The 7,768-nt window shown below is 44.4% G+C and overlaps 1 long non-coding RNA gene across 4 annotated transcripts; it reads left to right on the top strand.

The window, feature by feature from the left end:
* Positions 1-1,090: 1,090 nt before the first annotated feature.
* Positions 1,091-6,483, top strand: LOC107310600. Of its 4 annotated transcripts, XR_004306301.1 has the most exons (4): positions 2,304-2,869; positions 3,781-3,907; positions 5,654-5,799; positions 6,314-6,483. It is a non-coding gene; the product is annotated as an uncharacterized LOC107310600 (long non-coding RNA). The 4 variants fall into 4 exon arrangements; XR_004306300.1 differs by lacking the exons at positions 3,781-3,907; positions 5,654-5,799; positions 6,314-6,483 and adding exons at positions 1,091-1,299; positions 3,229-3,264 and having other exon boundaries at positions 2,405-2,869; XR_004306302.1 differs by lacking the exon at positions 5,654-5,799.
* The last annotated feature ends 1,285 nt before the right edge of the window (positions 6,484-7,768 follow it).

Genomic DNA, 7,768 nt, shown 5'->3' with positions numbered 1-7,768 from the left:
ACTGCTTTCTCATCCACCGGGAAAATCTGCTTGATTGACAATTTGAAGCCTGATAGACTTTGACTCTTGTGCAAAGCCAAAGGTAAGAGGATCTGTTAAATCAAATACAATGTGCCCCCAAGTAATGCATGTTTGACCACCGTATGCAACAGGGGCTTGTCCAAACAAACACCCTAAAATCAAGCTGTTTCTGTGGCTGACATGTCATTGCATCTTGTTTGGAATGGCCTGAACTGTGTGAGAGTGGTTAACAGATTGCTCAGAAGCACAGGTAGATTATTTTCTCTAGCTAGACTCCCTGTTTTCATAGTCTAAGCTGTAGATAATCTTGTAGGTATATCACCTGTCTTATGCAAGGGTCTGTAATAGGAGCATGGGGTTGGTGTGCCTAAGGAACCTTCTAAGGAACTGTATGTAGGATGAGATTGTGGATAGAATAAAATGACTTTTGCAGGTGACGTACGGATCCTGTGATTGCATATGCTTGAACTGAATTGTTTCTTGATCTTCAAACTGATTTGGAACCCACTACTTGCAGTTGTTAATCTGTCCAAACTGGTCTGGTTTGGAATGCCCTCATCCTTCTTGAATCGCTCTGCTGTTAAAGGCGGAGCAATTCCTACAAGTGCCATGGCCCCACTGTTGTTCTAATTCTTGTTTCTTTGTTTTCCACACACTGCTTTTCAAGCCTCCTTTTTCTTTACAGTCAAAAGTGAGAATTGCACTGTGAGGTGTCTGAACCTTGTTGTGCCTCTACATAAATAGAACAGCAGCAAAGCCTGACAGGTGACTGTGCTGACAGCTCTCGTAGCCAGTAACACGTAACTGTGCTAAATCCCTTGTGACGGCTTTGATTTCATTTTTGCCAGTGAAATCTTGTAAAAGGAACTGCAGCAGTGTGATGAGCTAAGGTGAAGATGCTGGTTTTAGTAGTGCTCTAAGCTGAGTGGAAGGGCAATTGAATGAGGGTTATATGCTTTCTCTGGGACGATAAGGTTTTTTTTCCTGAGGAAAGAGCCAGCTTTTCATGGGCTATATGTGGGCTTTGGCAGGAAGCCAGTCTTGGAAGCATGTGCTTCAGGTTTGTAAGCTTGTCTTTTGTTTTTCAGGCGGATATTTGGAGCATGGGTGTAGTGCTGTATGCTCTGCTGTGTGGGTTTTCCCTTTGGATGATGACAATATGATGGCACTCTACAGGAGGATACCAGTGGGTATCAGTGGTGCTAGAATACACTGAGAAGGGAAATAGCTGAGCTTGACAAGAGGCCTTGCTTTTCGGATGGCAGAACATGCTGAGCTGTGGGTAGAAAGGCCTGTCTGCTGAATATTGTCCCTGTTTTTGCTGCTTTGTCTACCAGTATTTTGTGGATTTGGTTCTACGCTTGGTTGGCCTATGTGGCACTGTAGCCTGATTCTATACCATGATAGCATACAGAATTTAAGGAGAAGTATTTTCTTGCCAATGGGCTGGATTTTTTGTATCTGGTTCTTCAACTGGCTGCTCCCTATACTATCTGTAGTAAAAATATAGACACATCATTTGATTTCCCAGAAATGAATGTTCCTAAATGCCAGCTCTTCTCATGTCTACGAAGAGCAAAGTTCTGCATTTGCTATTAGAATTTCCTCTTCCAGAATCAGGAGGTAATGTAGGACCCCACAGATTGCCTTCAGAATTCAACAGTTAGTTCTGTTTCCTTTCGGAGAACTTAGTCAGAATGCAGTAAAAAATGGATAATCTCATGGGTATTAAGTTACAGGCTTGCTATTTCTGCACTGAATTTGTTTTTATTTTACATGGTTGTGATCTGAAAGTTGCTTGAAACGCAGGCACCTCGGCACTGTTGTGTAACTGAATTTCACACATTATAGAACCTCAAATATCTGGAATCTAAAACTCTGACTTGTTTTAAGTCTGCTGCTTGAGTCTAATCAGGGTCATAGTGTCTGTGTGAAGTGGAGTGTGTGGGGAGATTGTTGCTGCAGATCCTGGGAAGTTGCTGTGTATTTGCAGACAATGGCTGCTGTTGGTCACTGGGTGCCACTGTTGCTCTGCAGAACAGCTGTGCTGTGCATGCAGCACAGCATGCTGTGCACGCCATGGAACTAGGAATCAAGAAGAGATAGAAGCGTCACTTCTGCTCTAGTAAAAGGTCTCATCTGCTGACAGGCTTTTGTACTTGAATTCAGAACTCAGGACCTGTTGCCACAGAGGGACTAGTTGCTGAAGTTGGATGACTCTTTCTGTTTACTCCTTGTAATATGTAGCCATAACACTAACTATTTAAAAAGAATGAAATCATGGCTAATTATTGACTGCTGCACAGCAGAACACTACCACGGTGAGATTGGGCTGTGAGATGACTTGAAAGCTGTTTCCTCAGTATAGGTCTTATTCTTGCAGCTGGGACACCTTGATGAAGACTGTGTAACAGCTTTCTGTGTTTCACAACAAGAGAAGAGAGAGTAGATCAGCATTAACATCAGAGGTAATAAACGTATGTCAGTAATTCTCTGTATTTAAGCCCACTCCTACAGTAAATAACCTTACTGTATGAACAGACTCTAACACTCACTTATTCTCAAACATGAAATATTTCACACCTTTCAGAGGTAAGGTACCACTGCAGAACTTCATAGTCTACCTAATAACTACATTTCTGAAGTTCACATTTATTCCTTTTTTCTCCTTTAATTGTGTTTTCTCAGCCTTTCTGTTATATTTTACCATGCTGAAATCCTTATGAATCTCTGGAAGTCCAGGCAGACTCAAAACAGAAACTGATGGATGAACAGCAGATGTCACATGCTGGCTTAACTCCCTGCTTTGAAATGTTTCACTAATAGGTGGAAAATATCAACACATCAGGTAAGACAACCAAGCAAATTTGGGGAATTACAGTTCACAAATACTTCAGGAAATAAATTAATTCCAGTAACTTTAGAAAATAAATGAGAAAAGCTGAACTGAGTGCTGCTAGAGATGCTGTATAAATGTCAATAATGACATTCCAAGCTGTAGAAGAGATTTAAAACATGATGGGTACTCTGGCTTTAACCTGAATCTGAAAGTTGTCTCTTGCAATTGAGTTGTCTTTCTATTAAATAGAAAGTGGTAGAATTTGAAGGATTGTTAAGATTTCCATATAACTTTAGTAAGACTAGATGTAAAATGTAAGTTTTATCTAGGCGAGATCATTTGTGGAGTCACTGTTACTTCTTTTTTAGGTACAGGGAATAAAGAGAACAATCGACCTACAAGGGGAAAAAGTTCTTCAGTTCAAGTCTGTGATATTTTCACAGTCTTAATTCAAAGGACTTCTAATGCCTGATAAGTAATTCAAGCTTATTATACTACACTGAGTCTGTCAAGCATTGTACCCACGGTTCTCATAGTAGTCAAAAAGCTGCTGAAAATCCAGCTGAATGTCGATGCTCCTTGGAGCTGGGCTGAAACTTGCCCCCAGAAATGGGAGTCCAGCTGAAATGCTGTACAAACTGAATTAGTAGGAGCTTTGCCATTCACTTCAGTAGAGAGATTCTGGCACCAGCTTTAGTTTTCACTTCCAGCAATTGTACAATACACTAACTTTCAAGCAAAAACGAGCGTAGTCTGCTTCTTTATCTCAGACATATTGTGTGAATCAGCTGAGGCCTGAAACTACCCTAATGTGATCAGACGTGAAGGTTGCACATCAAGGGGAAAATATGGCAGACATGCAGAAATTTTCTTTGTACTGACAATGTTTCTGAAGAGATCTACATCCTCTTGTTTTCTAGCGAATTACGACCAGTTGTGGCAACCTATCTCTTGCTTCAGTCTAAGAAGGCTCGTGGCAAGCACATTCCCTTGAGATTTCCATCCCAAACAGGACGTGCCAGTACCACAGAGTCAGGAAGCCTGGGGGTAAGTTTTAGAGTTCAGCACAAGGTTCTGGTCAAAATGCCTCTGTGTGCTGAAGCTCTGCCCGGGTAAACAGTCTGGTGGCCTAAACATCGGTGAGGGAGCATGTGTGCAACCAGTCTTGGTCATCAAATCTTGTTCTATGATAAGGCCACCCACTCAGTGTATGAAGGAAAGGATGTAATCTTTCTAGATTTCAGGGAGGCCTTTGATCCTGTCCCTTTGGCTGCATGTTCCCAACCTCTCGCTCAGCCACGTAGACCAATAGTACTATTGAGGTTTGAGATCTTTCTGCTCTGGATGGGTTCCTTTTGTTATCTCTTGGTGGTGTTATCTCTTTTCTCCAGTCATCAGGGCTGTAAGATCTGTCAATGCTTGCAGAGTCTGTCCATTTCCTCTTTCTGACTTCCTTCTCTTGCAGTTAGAGTAAGCTCTGTGGCCTTCCTTACTCGCAGCTGGGCTAAAGTCCAGCAGTCTGTGGCCTTTGGCTTCAGCAAGTTTAACTGCATCTTCTAGGCAAGTTCTGGGCAAGATTATTCTACTCAGGAAGCACAACAAATGAGAGAACAAAAATAGCCTCATGAAAATAGAAGCATAGAATGGTTTGGATTGGAAGGGTCTGTGTTTTAGTGTTTTAAGATCAAATGTTTTAGTAAGTTGGGCTGGTCCTACGAAGTAGTATGACTGCAGTAAGCAGTGTACATGGTGCGCTGTGAGTACTGCACACATTCCTCTTGGCAGCTTGTGGAACAGAAATTGTGCATTGTTTGGATTGTGTAAGCATTCCTGTTGGTCTCTTGTGATGCTTACCTTCTTAGAGCACCTTTCCTCGTTTGGCTCTACATATTTTGGTACCTTACTTGTTCTGTTTGGCTTAGCAGGGAAGGTCTTCTTCTGAAGCATCCTCAGTCTTGGTCTGGGCAGCATACTTAGAAATGACATGGACGTTACATGAGTGGGTGGTCAAAGGGGGGAAGAACTCACCTTTCTGATCTGTTTCCTTTTAGAACACAGTCCTGGAGAGGATTTGCTTTCCTTGTTTCCTGGAGACTTGGATTCTTAGATGGTTTTGACTGCAGCTATTTCTGATGTTAATTCCTTTTTCTGTACTTTAGTAGCCAAGTGCAAGTGGAGTGCTTTGGAATTGTCTGAAGTTGCCAGGTTGCTTGTGATCACATATGTAACGTGGAGTTATGTGTGGTGCCAGTGATAATTCAGTGTGATGAACTTGAAGGCTTTCAGTAGAATTGCAGCCCTAATATAAACAATGACTTGAACTCTGGAATTCTGTGTAAAATCATTAGCTAGCTTGTGGTCCGGGTCTTCAAACCAAAGGCTATGAGGTGCTGCTCTTGTTGACGCAGGCTGTGAAAGATGACTTGAGCTCTAAGAGTAATTTCCCTTCTGCTCTTGATATGAACGTCAAATCCACAATTAGAATATTAAGAACATAATATAAAAGTTGTTGCTGCTGGCCTGTGGACTTCCCATTAGCTGTTAGCCATAGTTTGGAACTTGCAAAGCAATCTTATTTAGATTTTAGTGATGAAATCTTCTGATGAAATCTTCTCTTGTTTAGCTGGGACTGCTGTGTCCTTGATCATCCAGGAGAATTTCGTAGGTGGCGATGCTGATTGCCCACTGCGGAAGTCTCCAGAGCCCAGTTGGACTGCTTTGGGCTGCAAAAATTCAGACCTGGGGAAACAGTCTTGGAGGAATGACTTGTAAATATCTGCCCTTTTTCTTCAGATCCCAGCAGAGCCAGTCAGCCTGCGCCAGTGGAGGAGCTGCTGCCTTGGAAGTGCAGACCCAGTCAGCTGTTGTGGAATTCCTCATCAGCCACGCAGATGTCCTCTTCTGCTCCAAATCCACACCAGCCTTGGGAGAGGGAGTAGGTGAGCACCTTCCTCCATTAGCTTGACTCTGCAATCCAATCCACGGCATTTCTCCCAGAATCTTTCAATATCGCATTTGGACTACCTCAAAGCGGGACAGGAGGCTCGTTCTGGTCTTAGATTGAGGAACATGGCACCCTTGTTGCTGGATCCTGAAGAATCGTGCGAGCCAGACTTTCCATGGACGAAAACCATCCCTGCCTTATGATGTTTTGAATGGCGGTGAAGCATGGAAGTGTGGCAGCAAAGCTTTCTGAGTTCCCGGACCTGTTTTCTAGGGTTTGTTTGTTTGTTTGTTTGTTTGTTTGTTTGTTTTTAATGCCTGTTTCAATACAGTGAGCTGCTCTTAATTATGACTGTGTCCTTTGCAACGAGCATACCTTTGAGCACCCAGTTACTTTGAGCTCCTCTTCTTCCAGTGGCTTGGATATGCAAGTCTCAGAGAAATGCAGAACTGGGATGGCTGTGCTGCTGCTTTCTGATCCTCCGTCTTACCTGTGGTTTTCCCTTGCAGGGCACAGTTCTCTGTCCGGGCCCAAGTCTGTGTGGGTGTCTCCTCCATCCACAAAGCTGCTCACACTGCAGGAGGCACAGGCTGAGAGGAGAGGCCAGAGCAGCTCTCCCACTGTGACACGGAGCAGCAGGATACAAGTAAAGGAAGGCCCCGCAGCTGTACTGGGAAGATTCCACACAGTCATTGATTTTCCATCTGAAAGGTAAAGAGGACTTCCCTTTCCAGCCCCTATCATAACTGGTCAGATGGGCTTTATTTGTTTACTTTTTGTCCATTATATCTTTGAGGATTCAACTAACACTGATTCATAGGCTCGGTGCAGCTCTTCCCTCACCCTGCACCACGACTGACAGCATGCTCTGTTTTCTCTCTCCAGACCAAGTTCTCCCAGTAAGAGGAAGGAATCACCAGCTGGCAGTTGGTGTTCCTGCTTCTGCCTGCGCAAACCATCCCCTGTGGCCAAACACCAACTGCAGAGCAGTGCCAGGGAGCCTTCCGAAGCAGAAGTCGTGGTCCTGGCAGGTAAGGGTGCAAATCCAGCTTTCAAAACACTGCTTGTCAGCAACACAGGTAGAATTCATGCTTTCAGTGGGCTTGTACCTCCTTCTGGCGTTCAAGCCCGTGCCTGACATCTTCAGTTGACCCCTGTCTTTCCCAAATGAGTCTCGCAAGCTGCTTGAAACCTGCTTGACAGGCAGCACCAAGCCTTTGCCTCCTTGGATAGTGAAAGTTTACACTAACTGCTGTGTATCTACTCTTTCCAGGTGAATCGATCCCTTGTGAACCCAGAAGAGCCAGGTCAAGTGCTGATTGCTCAGAGAGTGCTTCCATCAACAGAGACCTCATGGGAAGCACAAACTCCAAACTGAACTGCAATTCGGATGACAGCCTTCCACATGGTAACAGTGATGGACACAAGGGGCTCATCCACGTTCATGCTCTCATATCTCCTGGCTCTGCTGAAGCTCCTGACCTGAGCCTGCCAGACACCACAGTCACCTGCCTGGATTGTGACCCAGCGCCTTTGCAGTGCTGCCCATCCCAAGCACAGCCCGAGTGCCCCGACAGCAGCACCTCTGAGCAGGACCAAGTCTGTGTCACTGAGGAGGAGCCAAGCCTCTTGCAGGGGGACTTGGAGTCAGACCTCCAGTCCCAGGCACCAGGCAGCAGCATGAGCGCTGAGCCACTCTCTCCTCAACAACAGAGGATGAGTCCCATCGTTCCCATGGACCTCTCCTGTCCTCCTTTCTCCGAGTGACTAAAGGCACACTCATTCTCAATCAACAGGATGGGGTTTTGGAAGAAGAAATGCTTAGAAGTGAAAATTTCCAGTGTTCATTTACAAAGAACAGCAGCAGAATTATCATCATCCTGCTGCCAGTCTTCGGTGTTGCTGCTCGAAGGTTGAAAGAGCAGAGTGTTTCTTTCAAGAAAAATTGTTGGGCTTATTTGTAT

The sequence above is a fragment of the Coturnix japonica genome, chromosome 2, assembly GCF_001577835.2.
Source record: "Coturnix japonica isolate 7356 chromosome 2, Coturnix japonica 2.1, whole genome shotgun sequence".
Lineage (NCBI taxonomy): Eukaryota > Metazoa > Chordata > Aves > Galliformes > Phasianidae > Coturnix > Coturnix japonica.
This window is presented reverse-complemented; position numbering and strand designations above follow the sequence as displayed.